The sequence below is a fragment of the Mobula birostris genome, chromosome 10, assembly GCF_030028105.1.
Source record: "Mobula birostris isolate sMobBir1 chromosome 10, sMobBir1.hap1, whole genome shotgun sequence".
Classification (NCBI taxonomy): Eukaryota; Metazoa; Chordata; class Chondrichthyes; order Myliobatiformes; family Myliobatidae; genus Mobula; species Mobula birostris.
Window position 1 is genome coordinate 49,574,623 of NC_092379.1, and position 18,740 is coordinate 49,593,362.

Genomic DNA, 18,740 nt, shown 5'->3' on the forward strand with positions numbered 1-18,740 from the left:
ACTCCCTCTCCCTGACCCCACCTCTTTCTCTACTCTTGTTCCTTGTTTCTCGTTCTTTTATTCTTTCCTGCCCCCACTCTCTCTCGTTCCCTCTCTCTCCTCAACCCCCTCTCACGCATTGTGTCAACTGTGTCCCCCTCTCCGTCTTGTTTCGTTTCTCTCTCTGTCTCTCCCCTCACACATTCCCTAATCTGTCCCTTTCCTCCCTCATTCCCCCTTCCTCTCATTCATTCCCTCTCTCCATCACTCACCCCCCAATCTCACATCCCCTCACTCCTGTCCGTCTCGCTCTCATCTCCGCCCATTTTACTGCGTTGCTCTCTCTCACTCTGCCTCTCTTTTGACTTCTCGTTCACTCTGTCTCTCATTCCCCTCTCTGAATTCTCTCACCAAAGGATTCAAAGTACGATTATAATCAGAGTATGTATGCACTATACAACCCTGAGATTCCCCCTCTCCCCGGCACAGAAGAAAGCCATGGAACCCATTGAAAAAAACATCACCACGACCCCCCCCCCCCACCACAAGAAACAAATCACAGAAGGAAACAAAAAGAACGGGCGAAAGTTCAAAATATAAAACACAAAAATGAAAGAATGCACATTCAGTTCAGCTCAATCTTCATTATCTGCGGGCCATCCAGATCCAAGGCCCCGAAAAACACAACATAATGTGAACTACAGTCCAACCCACAAGCCGTCGATTAAACCCTGCTCTTCCACAATCTTCCAACAGCACCGAGGGAGAGAGAGATTACAAATGTAGGGACCTTCCCAGTCTCTGCCTCTCTCCCACCACCACGATCCCTAACTCCCACTCACACAATCCACTTTTCAATTGTACCGAAAAACACATCATAATGTGACTACAAGAAGCAGGGAGCTTCTCACTCTCTGCTTCCATCCCACTCACAAATTCCCCCTTTGAGCTGTCCCTCACTCCCTCTCTCCCCATTCCCACTGCCCCTTTACCTCACTCCCTCTCTCCCCATTCCCAATTCCCTCCTTTACCTCACTCCCTCTCTCCCCCATTCCCACTGCCCCTTTACCTCACTCCCTCTCTCCCCATTCCCAATTCCCTCCTTTACCTCACTCCCTCTCTCCCCATTCCCACTGCCCCTTTACCTCACTCCCTCTCTCCCCATTCCCACTGCCCCTTTACCTCACTCCCTCTCTCCCCATTCCCACTGCCCCTTTACCTCACTCCCTCTCTCCCCCATTCCCACTGCCCCTTTACCTCACTCCCTCTCTCCCCATTCCCAATTCCCTCCTTTACCTCACTCCCTCTCTCCCCCATTCCCACTGCCCCTTTACCTCACTCCCTCTCTCCCCATTCCCAATTCCCTCCTTCACCTCACTCCCTCTCTCCCCATTCCCACTGCCCCTTTACCTCACTTCCTCTTTCTCCATTCCCACTGCCCCTTTACCTCACTCCCTCTCTCTCCATTCCCACTGCCCCTTTACCTCACTCCCTCTCTCCCCCATTCCCACTGCCCCTTTACCTCACTCCCTCTCTCCCCATTCCCACTGTCCCTTTACCTCACTCCCTCTCTCCCCATTCCCAATTCCCTCCTTTACCTCATTCCCTCTCTCCCCATTCCCACTGCCTCCTTTACCTCACTTCCTCTCTCCCCATTCCCACTGCCCCTTTACCTCACTCCCTCTCTCTCCATTCCCACTGCCCCTTTACCTCACTCCCTCTCTCCCCCATTCCCACTGCCCCTTTACCTCACTCCCTCTCTCCCCATTCCCAATTCCCTCCTTTACCTCACTCCCTCTCTCCCCATTCCCAATTCCCTCCTTTACCTCACTCCCTCTCTCCCCATTCCCAATTCCCTCCTTTACCTCACTCCCTCTCTCCCCATTCCCACTGCCTCCTTTACCTCACTCCCTCTCTCCCCCATTCCCACTGCCCCTTTACCTCACTTCCTCTCTCCCCATTCCCACTGTCCCTTTACCTCACTCCCTCTCTCCCCATTCCCAATTCCCTCCTTTACCTCATTCCCTCTCTCCCCATTCCCACTGCCTCCTTTACCTCACTTCCTCTCTCCCCATTCCCACTGCCCCTTTACCTCACTCCCTCTCTCCCCATTCCCAATTCCCTCCTTTACCTCATTCCCTCTCTCCCCATTCCCACTGCCTCCTTTACCTCACTCGCTCTCTCCCCATTCCCAATTCCCTCCTTTACCTCATTCCCTCTCTCCCCATTCCCACTGCCTCCTTTACCTCATTCCCTCTCTCCCCATTCCCACTGCCTCCTTTACCTCACTCGCTCTCTCCCCATTCCCACTGCCTCCCCTTTACCTCACTCCCTCTCTCCCCATTCTCACTGCTCCCTTTACCTCACTTCCTCTCTCCCCATTCCCACTGCCTCCTTTACCTCACCTCACTCTCCCTCATTCCCACTGCCCCCCACTTTTCTCACTTCCTCCCCCTCATTCCCACTCCGTCCCAGGGCAAACCCCGGGGTCTCGGGGAGAAGTGTGTCCGTTACCTGTCGCGGGTGTCCCGGCACGCAGGGTGTTGTGTAGATGGCCGACAGGGGGCTGCAGGATCTCTGTCCCACCCATATCCGCATCCATCTCCTTCAGCTTAGACAGTGCTTCTTGCACGGAGGTCTGATTGTACTCAACACTCTTCCTGTACAGGTTGAGGGGGAGGTAATCCGATGACAACATGACAACTACGTCCAAGGCAGACATAGGGAGGGAGCAGAGGGGATGGGGTTCGCACGGAGAAGTGGGGCTGATAGAACAGATTGGGGTGCAGGAGAGAGAGGGGCTGTCGGATTGGATATCGTAAGTGTTATTTCCCTTGTAGTTTGACCTTCTTATGCTTGTTTGTATTTTTGTATAGTTACTGAAATACTCTGCTTTATAGACATGTGTTCTGGAGTGGTTGCAGTTGAAGGCATCACAGTACTTGAACAGGGGCTATCCTATTGGTTAATTTAAGAAAAAGAATTTGAATAGAATGTGTGTGTTATCAGCAACTTGGATTAAGAGAACTAGACCACGTTAGTTGTTTCTCTTCACTACCCCATCCCACTGCTCCTTCTCTCTGCTCCCTTGTGCTTCATCTTCCTGACTTTGTCTTCTTTGTTCTTGTAACACTTAGTAATGGTCAAAACAAAAACTTTTATGCCTCATTCTTGACTTCTGAAGAACCTCGGATCAAAAACATTATAAGCCAACAGTTTTGGTGTAGTCGGCAGGACAGTTGTGAAGATTTAAGGACTTGAAAGATTCAGAGATGAAGAGGAAATTTTTCACGTGCATAATTAAATTGGAAGTAAGACATTCCTCCTTATTTTCCAAATCATCTAGTTATTGCTTCAATATACCATCTAGTACAAAGGTTCCCACGGACCCCGGGTGGGGAAGTCCCTGACCTAGTGCAGGTTTAAGACTGAAGGAATGCTCTCTTATTCTTTACATTGCTATTCTGGAAAACTCAGATGGTCTCTAGAATTTACAATGCACTCAAATTAAATTCTTCCTAAGCAGTGGAGTACCTAACAGACCCTATAATCTGGTGTGTAAAAAATATTTAGACTAAAATCCAATGAGAAAAGAAAACTGTTCTTTGCAATCCTATGATATTCTGATTGTAATCCAATAATATTTTGACACAAACCAAAGGTATTTCAATCATAGTCCAACTGATAAAAGTATGTATGAATTAAGTATTACACGAGATTGAACATAGACAATGGCCAAAGCCACGAAACCTGCTACAGGAAAAGAGGGAGCTGAATCTCCAGTTATTACATGCACACAGATAACTGAGGGTTTGAGTTTTTACTGAATAAAACATTTCAATTTGATGAGTTACCATCAAGGTTGAGTCTAATGAAATGTGACCCTTGCATGATATTAAGAAGATACGGAATAAGATCCGGAGATTGTCCTTGGGAAAGGGTTAAGTGGCTGGATATCAGCAGTATTACCACAGTTCTGAAAGATGCATTAGAATTTCAAATCTGTGACTAAGTGGGCACATGGTCTGTTGGAAAGCATCATTTATGACTTGGCAAAAAGATGCTCCTTTTCTGATGCTTGGGTGTATGGATTTAGTTGGCGGGTTGATGTCTTTTTTATGAAAGCTTGTATGGCGTATAGCTCCAGGTTTGTGCTCCAAATGGGGTTTTTCCCCGGTTTTTGTTATTAGGGTTTTTTTTTCCTGTTTTAGTTAGTAGGGTTCTTTTTTTCTTTTCTTTCTTTATCCCATAAAAAAAGCTTTAACATTTTGTTTCTTTATTATTATTTATATACTGTTCAGCTTGGTTGATAGTTTAACTCATTCTACATATGGATATGTTGTCTTGATTATTTTGATTTATTTTTCCCTGTTGTTGATTTTCAATAATAATTAATAAAAAGATTTAAAAAGAAAGATAAAGATTTATGACTTGGCAGAATGAGTCAATTCATCAAAGTTAATTGAGCAAGTGCAAAAGGTAAGGAAAACTGTGATCAATTACAAAATCAGTGTGACAATTTGCCCTAATAAAGACCAAGGAAGTGAAGACACACGGGACTGATGATAGAACCTATGAAAGGAGACAGATGGTTTTTCATCAACCACCTGAACCGAGAAAGGAGTCCAATGGTCCAAAGAAATTCCACTTCCTAAAAAATGGAAGTATAAAGACTTGGATTGAGCTTTATCGTATTAAGAACAAACTGCACCCATATAATGGCATTCAAATATTTGTCTACTATGTTGTAAAGTACAGTTGACTCATCGAGCTGACAACAACATTAAAGACAATTAACAAAATACGCAAGATGGTTGGAATGCAATTGAGAGGTGGTTGGAAGAATGTGGACTGATTGGAGGAAAGTGATGGCTTGTAAGTAAAAGATTCCTGAGGATGTTTCTGAATACGAGGAATGCTACAGGACAACGTGCTTAAGGCTTTCAGGGGCTTCAGGATAAATGAAGATTACATCGAGGATTCTACAATTGAAGTCAACTTTTTATGGACGACTTGAGAGCAGATATTGTGAAAATGGTAAAGCTGCCAAAAATGAATTGGAGTGTTCTATATAGTGAGCTTTTACAAGCCACCAAAGGATTGGAACAAGCAAACTGAAATGGGAATAAGATCATCACAGTTAAGATCACCAGCCCCTGACCATGGGTCAACAGTCATTGCTCACGAGTCAACGACCACAGCAAGGAAAGCCAAACTCTCATCCTGGACTATATTTAAAGGTGCGGATTGCTGTGTCACATCGACCATGACAAGGGAACACATTTCACTGGGAGAGTTTGTCAGGTATTATGTTGACTGATGAACGTTGAATGGTCGTTTCATTGTCCACATCACCCAGAGTCATCAGGACAAGCCAGACAAATGAATGGAATGATCAGACAACGACTGATTGAGAATCATGAGGAAGGTGTACCGTCACCTAAGCTCTTCCTGTGGTCTGCAGGGCAACCCCAAACAAGAAAATGAAACAAAGTCCATTCAAGGTAGTAACAGGGTGTCCCACGTCACTGCCGGGAGCTCCAGATCTCAGGGAGGCTGATAAGACACATCATGGCAGACAGTTTAGTTAACTGTTGTGTGAGATTAACTCGAGCTGTCCGCTCTGCTTCTCAACAGGTGTCTGCCTCCAAGAGAAGGAGGACACACCGTGATTCCCGGTGAGTGGGTCCTGATCTGAAAAAATGCATAAGGAACCGCTGGGAGCTTGATGGCTATCCGGAAGAAGACAGCGCCAGCGAACAACTGGCGTCCTCCACACTGTTCACAAAACGACTCTCCCACTTTTTAAAAATATCTTCTTTTTCTTTCCAATGTGGTGTTGGAAGCTGTGATCCACATTTTGGTGGTGTGCTTTTGGGCCAATTGAGCAATTGGGTGCTTTGCTGTCTCCGAGGGGGTTCAGTAAGAAAGTGTGCGGCCTGGAGATGGGGTGTGGGCCAATGATTCCTCACCGACTGAACTGTCGAGGAAGATTGAAATCATCGAGGTAAGAACAGAAGACAAGTGGGTATTCACCTCTGTCTACCGCCCTGTCGCTCACTCCGTCAGAGGCAGGGTCTTTGTCCGACAGTCTCTCAGGGTCTTTGCATGACAGTCTCCCGGTGTCTTTGCGTGACAGTCTCCCGATGTCTTTGCGAGACAGTCTCTCAGTGTCTTTGGGTGAGAGTCTCCCGGTGTCTTTGCGTGACAGTCTCTCAGTGTCTTTGCGAGACAGTCTCTCAGTGTCTTTGCGTGACAGTCTCTCAGTGTCTTTGCGTGACAGTCTCTCAGTGTCTTTGCGAGACAGTCTCTCAGTGTCTTTGCGTGACAGTCTCTCAGAGTCTTTGCGAGACAGTCTCTCAGTGTCTTTGCGAGACAGTCTCCCGGTGTCTTTGCGTGGCAGTCTCCCGCTGTCTTTGCGTGACAGTCTCTCAGTGTCTTTGTGCGAGAGTCTCTCAGCGTCTTTGCGAGACAGTCTCTCAGTGTGTTTGTGTGAGAGTCTCCCGGTGTCTTTGCGTGACAGTCTCCCACTTGCTGCTCCTGAAGGAAGGTGTCTGTGCTTGAATTCTCTGCTCAATGCTGGTGGAGTATTGTGCTGGAGTACTGGGCCTTGTGCAAAGTTAATCGATGCAGTTTATGGATTGGACTCTACAGATCACGTTATGATGCCTGGACTCTATTGGTTTTGTGTTTTATATTCTCTGTTTTTAGCTCATCTTTTTTGCAGCTTGCGCGATTTAGTTTAATTATGCATGGGCGTGGGAGGGTGTGGTTTAATGTTTTACTTTGAACAGGTTCCATAGTTTTCTTTGTTTCGTGCCTGTGGAAAGACAAATATCAAGGGTTGTTTCATGCATACATATTTTGATAACAGATGTACTTTGTAACCTTGAACTTTTAGGCGGGAGGAGAAGATGGCAGCGCGCCACGCGTGCGCAGCTCTCTGGTGAAATGATATCATATCCATTAAGTAGGGGCCGTGGACAATTCTGATTTGACGGAGCATGGACGTGAAAGCACAGAGGAACATCTGGAGAAATTTCTGAAACGCCCATCCACTGCTGTCGTTACTGTGTGGTCGGGAATCTTTCGGAGGGTCGGCCTCAAAATCCCCAGCCTTGCCTGCTTTTGGCGACCGAGAAAGAGGTTGAATCGTTCGGACAGAGATGGCGCTCAGTACTCGGTGTCGGAGAGCTGATCAGAGCTTGAAGTTTTCCGATGACTCAGAGTCGGATTGTGGTCGGCATGGCAGGGAGAGTTTTTCTTCCTTCTCCCATCTGCGTGAGACGTGGGACATTTGAGAAACTTTGAACTTTACTGTGCTCACGGACTTCTTCATCAAGTTATGGTATCGTGCACTGTTGTAACTATATGTATAATTATGTGGTTTTGTCAGTCTTTACACTCTTGGTTTGTCCTGTGTTTTGTGATATCACACTGGAGGAAATAATGTATCATTTCTTCATGCATGAATTACTAAATGACAATAAAAGGGGACTTCGTGTCTTCATATTTATAATGACTGACTCAGCAGTGAAAGAAGAGGGTAAAGGAAAGTGGATACACACCAGCCACTGAAACTGAGCTGGTGGTAGCCGATGAAGACAACAAGCAATGTGGTTAATGTGCTAGTAACTGCTGACCCAGTGACCTACGGAGCAAATCACTAACCAGACAGAAGATACAAACAACTGCTCGACGTTATGAAGATTATTTGTGGTTTTATTTTTACCGATCTTCCCTGCTCACATTTTATACAGGGAGTGGTGGCGGGGCACGGGGTGGGGTGTTGGCGAAGGTGGGTGGTGTGTGTGGGGGGGTCACAAATGTGGCGGAGGGAGGAGGGGCATGAATGAATAAAAATGGGAAATGATTGGGTCAGATTCTACCCAGGAATTCTGGCCCTCAAATTCCCGGCCCCGGGATGAAAATGCCACTTACGGGAAGAACGAGGTGAAGCAGCTCCCAAATCCGTAAATGTTGAAGAAGCATCCCATGGGAAGGCTCTTGAGGAGCAGGAGCAGTGGGTCCTGTGGAGGGGAACAGAACTTGTGAGTTCTGAAGATTCTCGTGGGCATTCCCACAACTCCACATCCTGGCCGGAAAAACAAAACAGACCCGCGTAACTGATTCCCATCGGCCGGCGATACTGATTCCAGCTCCCTCAGCATACCGGGCCGGATTTACCTTGGCACACTGGATCCGGGACCTGGCGTTTCCGTGGGACATCAGCATTCCCATACTGCCTGACCGATCCATGAGGAAAATGAACTCGCCTGCCGGCACGCCCTGGGAATCCTCAGAATATCGGGGAGATTAACCACGACAGTGGGATCGGCCATCAGGGACCCTGTGTCAGGGAAAGAAAAGCCTGTCAAGGGGCAAGGACACTTCACAAATGACCCACTCCACGCTGGAGATCCAGGAGCTCAGGACACCCCCGGTTTCCGGGTTGAGCCATCTGGCCCACCCCCCATCCCCACCCTGCATCTCACACCCCATCCCAATCCCTCCTCACCCCATCAAAGCACCATCTCAGCACCCACCCTGCATCTCACACCCCATCCCAATCCCTCCTCACCCCATCAGATCACCATCCCATCCCCACCTTGCACCCCACACCCCATCCCAATCCCTCCTAATCCCATCAGAGCACCATCCCATCCCCACCTTGCATCCCACACCCCATCCCAATCCCTCCTAATCCCATCAGAGCACCATCCCATCCCCACCCTGCATCTCACACACAATCCCAATCGCTCCTCACCCCATCAAAGCACCATCCCATCCCCACCCTGCAATTCACAGCCTCATCCCAATCCCTCCTCACCCTATCAGAGCCCCACCCCTTCACCACTCTGCATCTCACACCCCATCCCAATCCCTCCTCACCCATCAGAGCACCATCCCATCCCCACCCTGCATCTCACACCCCATCCCAATCCCTCCTCACCCCATCAAAGCACCATTCCATCTCCACCCTGCATTTCACACCCCATCCCAATCCCTCCTCACCCCATCAGAGCACCATCCCATCCTCACCCTGCATCTCACACTCCATCCCAATCCCTCCTCACCCCATCACAGCACCATCCCATCCTCACCCTGCATCTCAAACCCCATCCTAATCCCTCCTCACCCCATGAGAGCACCATCCCATCCCCACCCTGCAATTCACACCCCATCCCAATCCCTCCGCACCCCATCAGAGCACCATCCCATCCTCACCCTGCATCTCACACTCCATCCCAATCCCTCCTCACCCCATCAGAGCCCCACTCCTTCACCACCCTGCATCTCACACCCCATCCCAATCCCTCCTCACTCCAGAGCACCATCCCATCACCACCTGACCGGACTCACAAAACATCACCCTCCACCTCAACCTATTCCACCGCCCCTACACACCCATCTGACCAACTTCCCAAACCCCCTCCCCTATACTAAAGTCCATCCCACAACACTCCTGCCCTCCTCTCACTTCCCTCCCGGCCTTCCAACCCCATCCCACACGTTCCCACTCCCCTCCCACCCCCATACAACCCTCATCCAACATCCCCTCCCCATAAGAATGGGACACATTCGCCCGCTCAGACGAGCCCCCACCTGGAGCAGCAGAACCCAGTCCTGCCTCGAGGATGGCGCTGGGTTCATCGATCTTCTCGGAGAACATCAAGAGCTCGAGGTCTCTGTCGAAGCCCTGACCCTTCACCAGGGAGAGCTGGAAATGAGGGTCACAGCACAGGGTCACAACGCAGGACACAAGAGGAGGAAAGAGGGACACCAGATATTCCCCCTGAGGGAGTGGGACTGAGGGACACCGGTCAGTGTACAGATATTCCCCCTGAGGGAGAGGGACTGAGGGATGCCGGTCAGTGTACAGATATCCCCCTGAGGGAGAGGGACTGAGGGACACCGGTCAGTGTACAGATATCCCCCCGAGGGAGAGGGACTGAGGGACACCGGTCAGTGTACAGATATCCCCCCCCGGGAGTGGGACTGAGGGACACTTGCCCTCCACAAGACCACCATCCCACTGATGAATATTGGTGTGAAACAGCCTTCCTTACCTTGGCTGACGTCTTGTCAGGATTGAGGAATTCCACGGGTGTCATTTGGCAATTGGATCGGATCCGGGAGATCCCGTGTGGGTTGTGGAAATGAGCCTCCAGCTCCAAAGTGTAGAGTGGCTTGTCCACAGGGGCACTGGCCTGGGGTATATGGGGTCCCTGGGTGCCTGGGGGAATTAGAGGTGTTTTGGTTAGATTCATGTGCACGGCATGGGGGATTCTGACCCTGTCCCTGGGGATGTGTGATGGGACGGTGTGGAGGGAGCCTCACCCTGTGTCTGACCCTGTCCCTGGGAGTGTGTGATGGGATGGTGTGGGGGGAGCCTCACCCTGTATCTGACCCTGTCCCTGGGAGTGTATGATGGGACAGTGTGGAGGGAGCCTCACCCTGTGTCTGACCCTGTCCCTGGGAGTGTATGATGGGACAGTGTGGAGGGAGCCTCACCCTGTGTCTGATCCTGTCCCTGGGTGTGTGTGACGGGTCGGTGTGGAGGGAAACTCGTTCTGTGTCTGACCCTGTCCCCGGGAGTGTGATCTGGGACGGTGTGGAGGGAGCCTCACCCTGTGTCTGACCCTGTCCCTGGGAGTGTGTGATGGGACGGTGTGGTGGGAGCCTCACCCTGTGTCTGACCCTGTCCCTGAGAGTGTGTGATGGGACGGTGTGGAGGGAGTCTCACCCTGTGTCTGACCCTGTCCCTGAGAATGTGTGATGGGATGGTGTGGAGGGAGCCTCACCCTGTGTCTGACCCTGTCCCTGGGTGTGTGTGACAGGTCGGTGTGGAGGGAGACTCACCCTGTCCCTGGGAGTGTGTGACGGGACGGTGTGGAGGGAGCCTCACCCTGTGTCTGACCTGTCCCTGAGAGTGTGTGATGGGATAGTGTGGAGGGAGCCTCACCCTGTGTCTAACCCTGTCCCTGGGTGTGTGTGACGGGTCGGTGTGGAGAGAGCCTCACCCTGTCCCTGGGAATGTGTGACGGGACGGTGTGGAGGGAGCCTCACCCTATGTCTGACCCTGTCTCTGAGAGTGTGTGATGGGACGGTGTGGAGGGAGCCTCACCCTGTGTCTGACCCTATCCCTGGGAGTGTGTGACGGGACGGTGTGGAGGGAGCCTCACCCTGTGTCTGACCCTGTCCCTGGGAGTATGTGATGGGACGGTGTAGAAGGAGCCTCACCCTGTGTCTCACCCTGTCCTGCAGCAGGGCAGCATGGATGGGTGACCCTCTCTCTGGGACCAGGAACTTACCTGCGGGGCAGTACCGGGGGTTTAGGACAGCGGGCAGGGTGAAGCGGACGGCACCATCAGCCTCGAGGGGCAGTTCCTGGGCCAGGCTGAAGGAGACGGTGGCCGCGCAGCCTGGGGGCAGGTTGCCCACCCTGCAGGTGAAGATGTCACTGCTACTGTTGTCCTCCTCGAGCAGAAAGGCCTCCTGGCCGGAGGAGATGGCATCGTCGTAGTCGTCCTGAGCCTGGAGGAGAGGGGTGCGGGCGGTTTGGAACAGAGAACAGAGGAGGAGGCTGTTTATCAAGTGGACTGGGTTGCCAGAGCTGCCTCTTTCTCTCCCCCACCCCACAATGCAGAGACTGGTCCCATCTCGTGTCCCAGATCCCAGGGATCTGTCTTAGGTTCTAGAATATGTGTGTCCCAAACTGGAGTCTGAGATCCCAGGATCCCATATGAAGTATGGGGCACCATTAAAATTCTCAGTTCAGGTCCAAAGGGCTTACCTTGGGACAGACCACCCCATTGCTCCCATCTCGCTGGACATAAGATCCAACCACGGGAGTCACGGCTGCAGTCGGAACCCTGGACCCATCCCATCCATTGGCAGGCACCTCAGCTTCCCTACCACCCCCTCCCACCCTTTGACCCACCGAGAAATCAGCTCCCAACCCAAATTCCCAAGATGCCTCCTCTAGAATTGTACTTCCACCCTGTCAGTACTTCCAGTTGAACATTTTTCCCCCTAGCCGTCAGTCTGTGGTTTTGTATTGCCATGTGCTCTTGTTTCTTGTCATGCCCCATGTGCTCCTGTCCCCGCTCCTGCTCTACTCCGGCCCCTGTATTACTGAGTACTCCGTCTCTCACCTGTTTCTCATTATTACCTGTGTCTCATTGTGCTCCACCTATCATCTGCCTCTCTGTTTACTGTTCAATGTATTTCAGTCCTGTGTTTTCACCTATTTTTGCCCAGATTGTGCCAGTGAATTTTCCTGAGCCTTTCCAGCATTTGTATCTATACTCTGTCTGTCGACTCTGCCTGTTTCCCGATTCTGGTTTTTGGATTTCTCTGGATGTTTTGATCTGTGCCTGAACTTTGACGCTGACTTCGTTTGTTGCTCAATTAATATCACTGTGTGCGCAGTACTGGGTCTGCCATTGGATCCCTGCTCCAGCGCCCTGACACCCCCTCAGGGTCCTTGCACCTCCATCCTGAACGAGATCTCCACCCCTGCACACCCTAATCCCGAACCTCTCCTCCTCCTGTCCTGGGACACTGAAGTGGATTCCCACTCCAGAAGTCTTCCTGGGATGCAGAACCGCAGATCTTCCATTCGTCGCCATATCAAAAACTCCACCATCTCTGCATCTTAAGGTCTGCCAGGAGATCTCTGGATACACTTCAGAGGACAAAGATACAACATCAAGCCCTCCCCCTCTCTTCAGAGACCCCGAACCTCTGATCCGCCTACGGGAACCCGTCCGCCTACAGCTCTCAGTACCCTTGCCCACCCACCCGCCCAACTCCCACCTGTTCCCATTCCTTTATCTCGGCCACGATCGTCTTCCCGTCCACCGTGGCTTGGAAGTTGTAGACGGCAGAATCGCTGTCCACGGGGAATGTGAACAGGGCCTCCAGCGGAGAAGCCTCCTCATTCCTGTACTCCAGGTCTGCAGACACATCGGCCACAAACCCCTTCACTTCCACTCGCACCGAGATCTTCTTCAGAGGAACTGGGTCGGGGGGCGGGGGAATAACAAGGTGAGGGCTAGGGTGTAGAAACCGCCATTGGCAATCCCAATGGACCCCATCCCTTCCCGTTCACTCCCACTATACACAATCCCAATGGATCACCCTTTCCCATTCACTCCCACCATACACAATCCCAATGGAGACATCCCTTCCCATTCACTCCCACTATACACAATCCCAATGGATCACCCCTTCCCATTCACTCCCACTATACACAATCCCAATGGACAATACCCCTTCCCATTCACTCCCACTATACACAATCCCAATGGATACACCCCTTCCCATTCACTCCTACTATACACAATCCCAATGGACCCCACCCCTTCCCATTCACTCCCATCATACACAATCCCAATGGATCACCCCTTCCCATTCACTCCCAACGTGCACCATTCCAGTGGATCACCCCTTCCCATTCATTCCCACCATATACAATCCCAATGGATCACCCCTTCCCATTCACTCCCACTGTACACAATCCCAATGGATTACCTCTTCCCATTCACTCCCACTATACACAATCCCAATGGACACACCCATTCCCATTCACTCCCACTATACACAATCCCAATGGATTACCTCTTCCCATTCACTCCCACTATACACAATGCCAATGGATTACCCCTTCCCTTTCACTCCCACCATACACAATCCCAATGGACTCTGCTCTTTCCCATTAATTCCCACTGTGCACATTCCCAACAGACCCCACCCTTTCTCATTCGCAATCACAATGGATCCATCCATTCCCATTCCCAATCCAATCCTAAATCCATCTCTGGTACTGGGGAAGTTTGTAAAGGAATGGGATTGTGTGAGACAGCACAGACCCAATGGCACAAACGTCCTCTTATGTGGAAAGGAACTGTGGTAAACGGGGGTAACTGCTCACCTGGGATGTTCCTGGCCGTTACAAGTCCACAGGGTCTCACCATCGTGCGGCTGAAATGCAACCAAAGACATGAGTGTTGTGTGTGGCCCCGGTGGTCTGCAGGAAATGAGCCACTCGTAGCTCCTGCTAATGCTAGGAGACTGTGGAGAACAACTAAAATCACTGGCAGGCCTCCAGGCTCCTGAAAAGGGCAAACGCGACCACAATATGCACGGGTGGAAACCGGGGAATGTGCAAACTTCACGTGGGCAGTGATGGAGGTCACAATCCAACTGAGGTCCACGGAGCTATGAGGCAGGAACACCAATGACTACACTACTTGGTTTTTGGCTGGCTGGAGATTGTGGCTGATTTTGCGACTGCTGGGCTAGGGTTACGAGTTAGCTGCTGGCTGTGGGGTGTTGTGGGGGACATTCTGTGGGAATATTGACCGACGGCCTGTATGGGTACGGAACGATATTCGTACACGGTCACTTGCAAACTCTGATAGGATGGCAGGGAGGGAGACTGATGGTGACAGCAATAGCACGGAGTGTGGGTGGGGAGAGGGGCTAAGAACAGGAAGATGAAGGGTCGGAAGAGAAAGAAAGGAGGTGGGTCTAGTGTAGGTGGATCGGAAAGTGAGGGAAGAGAAGTTGAGGAGAAGGGCCCGAGGGTAAAATTGCTAAATGTAGTGATAAGATTTGAGGGGGAAGGGGGAGTAAAGAAAATCGATCCACTTAAGCTAACAAAAATCATCAGAGGACAAGTAGGGGAAGTGAACCATGCGAGAATTCTAGGAGATGGAAACCTGCTGATAGGATGTAAAACTGAAGAGCAGGTGGAGAAGCCAATGAAGGTGACTAGTGTTGGGAAAGTCAAAGTGTCCAGGGTTGTAAGAGTTGGAGCACAAAGGGTCAATGATTTCAAGGGGGTGATATCCGGGGTTCCCCTTGGTGTTAATATGAAGGAGCTAGTGGAGAACTTGAGGGTGAGGAATAGTTCAGTGTAGAGTGTGAAAAGAATGACAAGGGGAGCAGAGAAAAGGGAGACTAAAACTGCTCTGGTAGAATTTGAGGATAGGGTGCCTCCAAAGGAGTTATATTTTGGATTTCTCAGATACAATGTAAGAGAATATATACCAAAACCTATGAGGTGTTTCAATTGCCAGGAGTTTGGGCATGTGGCCAAAGTGTGCAAAGGAAAGAGAAGATGTGCAAGGTGTGGTGGGGAACATGAATATGGAAAATGTGGAGAGGGAGTGAGACCAAAGCGCTGTAATTGTGGAGGTAACCATAGTGTAGCGTACTGGAGATGTGAAGTGTTGAACAAAGAGGTGGAGGTGCAGCAGATAAGGGTGAAGGAAAAAGTCTCATGCTGAGGCAGTCAAGTTGGCAGGACAGAAGAAAATGAATGAGGGAGGGTGTAGCAAAGAGCAAGCAGCAGCTAAAGAAAGGCAAGATAAGAAGAATGCATGGATGGAGAAGAAGAAATTGGTGACCTTTATAGCAGGAGTGGTAAACGCAACTTATGAGATCAAATCTAAAACTGAAAGGATTCAGATTATTGTGAAAGCTGCAGAGCACCATTTGGGTGTGATAGGATTAAAATGGGAAGAAGTAAACGATGAACTCAGGGTACGGTCAAGTCAAGAGACAGTAGGTGTGGGTTGATATTACTAATAATGCTACTGCTTCAATGGAATGCAAGAAGCCTGGTTGCAAATGGACAAGATTTCATGCAGTTTATAGCAAGTAGGAGAGAAAAGCCAGATGTTATGTGTATCCAGGAGATCTGGTTAAAACCTAATTTAGATTTTGTTTTATGAGGTTATGAGGCAGCAAGGCGAGACAGGAGAGAGGGTGGAGGAGGAGGATGTGCAACTTACGTAAAGTCAGGTATTCCTTACAGAATACTAGGTGTAGGCAGTGAACAAGAGTATGTGGTAGTAAAAGTATGGGCTGAAAGGAAAGAGTTGGTCATTGTGAATTAATATAATCCATGCAAAAGACTAGAGTTAAACAAGCTTGAGGAGATAGAAGGGCAGAATAGTAGTAACGTTGTTTGGTGTGGTGATTTTAATGGACATAATGTATTATGGTGGAGTGACAGAACAGACATCAATGGTCAGGTAATAGAGGAGTTGCTAGATGAGAAGTATTTAGTGTGCCTAAATGATGGCAGTAGTACTAGAATTGACGTTAATGCAGGTAAAGAATCTGTGCTTGATCTTACATTAGTATCAAACTCCATTGCATCAGTGTGTGATTGGTTAGTGTACCAAGAAGGAAATGTAGGGAGTGATCATTACCCAATCTGGTGCAAGATAAATATTTCTGCTTCATTGGTCACAGAGAATACAGGTGGGAAATGGATCCTTGAGAAAGCCAATTGGGAGAAATTTCTGGAAAAAAATGATAGATATCTAAGTCAGGCCAGTGATGGAATGGACATAGAAACACTTGACAGCATATTAAAACAAGGTATAATATCAGCTGCTTTAGAATCCATTCCTAAAAATAAAGGAGGAACAAAGAAGAGAATAATACCATGGTGGGATGATAATTGCAAGGAAGCAGTGAGAAATAGAAATAAGGCATTTAAACTGGTCAAAAGCACTCATAACTTCCAACATATGATTCAGTACAAACAAGCTCAGGCAGTAGTAAGGAGGACAATAAGACATACTAAAAGGACGCACTGGAGAAAGTATTGTGATTCAATGGGAAACACAACTCAAGTAGGAGAGGTGCGGGGGATGATAAAAAGGATGGGAGGGGACAGGAGAGAGTGGAGGTACCCAGTTCTGGTTGATGGAAATGTGACTGCAGTAACAAGTAAGGAAAAGACAGAGTTGTTGGCAAACACTTTTGTTATGGTACATAGTTCCGATAATTTGTCTGAGAAGGGAAGAAGAGGTAGAGAGAAAACAAAAGCTGAAAATATGGAGGCTTTATGTAGGAAAACTAACCTTGACAGTGTGCAAGATGACCCTTTCAGCATGGGAGAATTAGGAAAGGCACTAGATAAAACAGGAAAGACTGTGCCAGGTAAAGATGAAATATGTTACAGTATGATAAAACACTTCAGTGAAGGAAGTCTGGAGAAACCACTATTTCTGTATAACAAAGTCTGGGATGAAGGGAGAATACCAGGGAGCTGGAAAGAGGCAATAATTATTCCAATAAGGAAACCTGGGAAAGATGTCAGCAGGCCAGAAAACTACAGGCCAATTGCCTTGATGTCACATGTATGTAAACTTATGGAACATATGATAAATGAGAGGTTAGTGTACTTCTTGGAAAGTAGAGGTATGGTGGCTATGTATCAAAGCGGGTTCAGGAAAGGAAGGAATACTATGGATCCAGTGTTGCCTAGAGGATGAAATAAGAAAAGCTCAAGCAAATAAAGAGACAGTGGTTGCAGTTTTTTTTGATGTTGAGAAAGTTTATGATATGTTATGGAAAGAGAGGCTCCTAATCAAGCTACATTTAATGGGAATTGGGGGGGCAATGTTCAATTGGGTTAAGGACTTTTTAAACGGGAGAGCTATTCAGGTGAAGATAGGATCAGAGCTAACAAGCCAGTATGTTGTAGAAAACGGGACGCCTCAGGGGAGTGTAGTGAGTCCAACTTTATTCTCCATTTTGATAAATGATATATTCGTAAATATTCCAACGGCAGTGGGGGGGGTCATTGTTTGCAGATGACGGGGCTTTGTGGAAAAGAGGGAGAAATATTGAACATGCAGATGGAATTAATCAATTTGAAGAGTGGGGGACAAAGTGGGGTGTTAAATTTTCAGTGGAGAAGACAAAAGCCATGTTCTTTACAAGGAAAAAGTTCAGGGGACTTAATTTGAATCTGTATCGAAGTACCTGGAGAGAGTTGAAAGTTTTCAGTTTTTGGGAGTGCACTTTGACTTGAGATTAACATGGAGAGAACATGTTAGATATGTAGTTAGTAAATGTAAAAATGTGATAAATGTCATGAGGTGTCTTGCTGGATTGGAATGGGGTGCTGATTTTGCGTCACTGAAGTATATTTATGTAGCATTAATAAGATCAAAATTAGACTATGGAAGTATTGTATACGGGTCAGCAGCAAAATCTGTGCTGGCAGAACTGGATATCGTACAAGCTCGGGCTCTAAGGCTGTGCTTGGGAACGGTTAGAGCTTCCCCAGTGTGTGCACTCCAAGTTGAGGCAAATGAAATACCACTGGGGCTGCGGCGTAAACAGCTGGAGGCCAATTACTGGATTAACTTAAGGGGGCATGGTGATAGTCATCCTACAAAAAGGGTGTTGCAGACATGCTGGGAGGAGGAGAGGACACAAAAAGAAAGTTTTGGCTGGACAGGAGAGCAAACAGCAAAAGATATGGGTGTATATGATAAAGAGTTTTGTCCAAGTGTGGTGTGGCCTGTCAGACCTTTCTGGGTATTAGAAAATCCCTCTGTAGATTTGGAATTGCTTGAGATTAAGCACAGTAATAAGACAGCTGATATACTCAGTGAATATCATAGTTATAGGAAATGTAAGTATAAAGGCATACAGATTTTTCTGGATGGATCAAAGGATCCAGAAACAGGTGCAACAGGGTCTGCAATTGTTGTACCAAGTTATCGAGTGGAGATCAGCAAGAGAGCACCTGATTGCTTGAGTGTATATGCAGTTGAAATGTTTGCCATATTGTTAGCACTAGAATGGAGTGAGCAGGTTGATTGTAATAATATTGTGATATGTAGCGATTCTGTGTCGGCCCTTGCAAGCATTAAGGCGGGCACAGCTAGAGGTCACCAGGATCTGCTTTATGAAATCCTGTTTGCAAATTCAAGACTGGC

General features: G+C 48.7%; 1 pseudogene; it reads right to left on the bottom strand.

Moving 5' to 3' along the window:
* The window catches only part of LOC140204506 (von Willebrand factor A domain-containing protein 5A-like), a 40,587-nt pseudogene extending 26,626 nt beyond the window's left edge, over positions 1–13,961 (bottom strand).
* Positions 13,962–18,740: the final 4,779 nt, after the last annotated feature.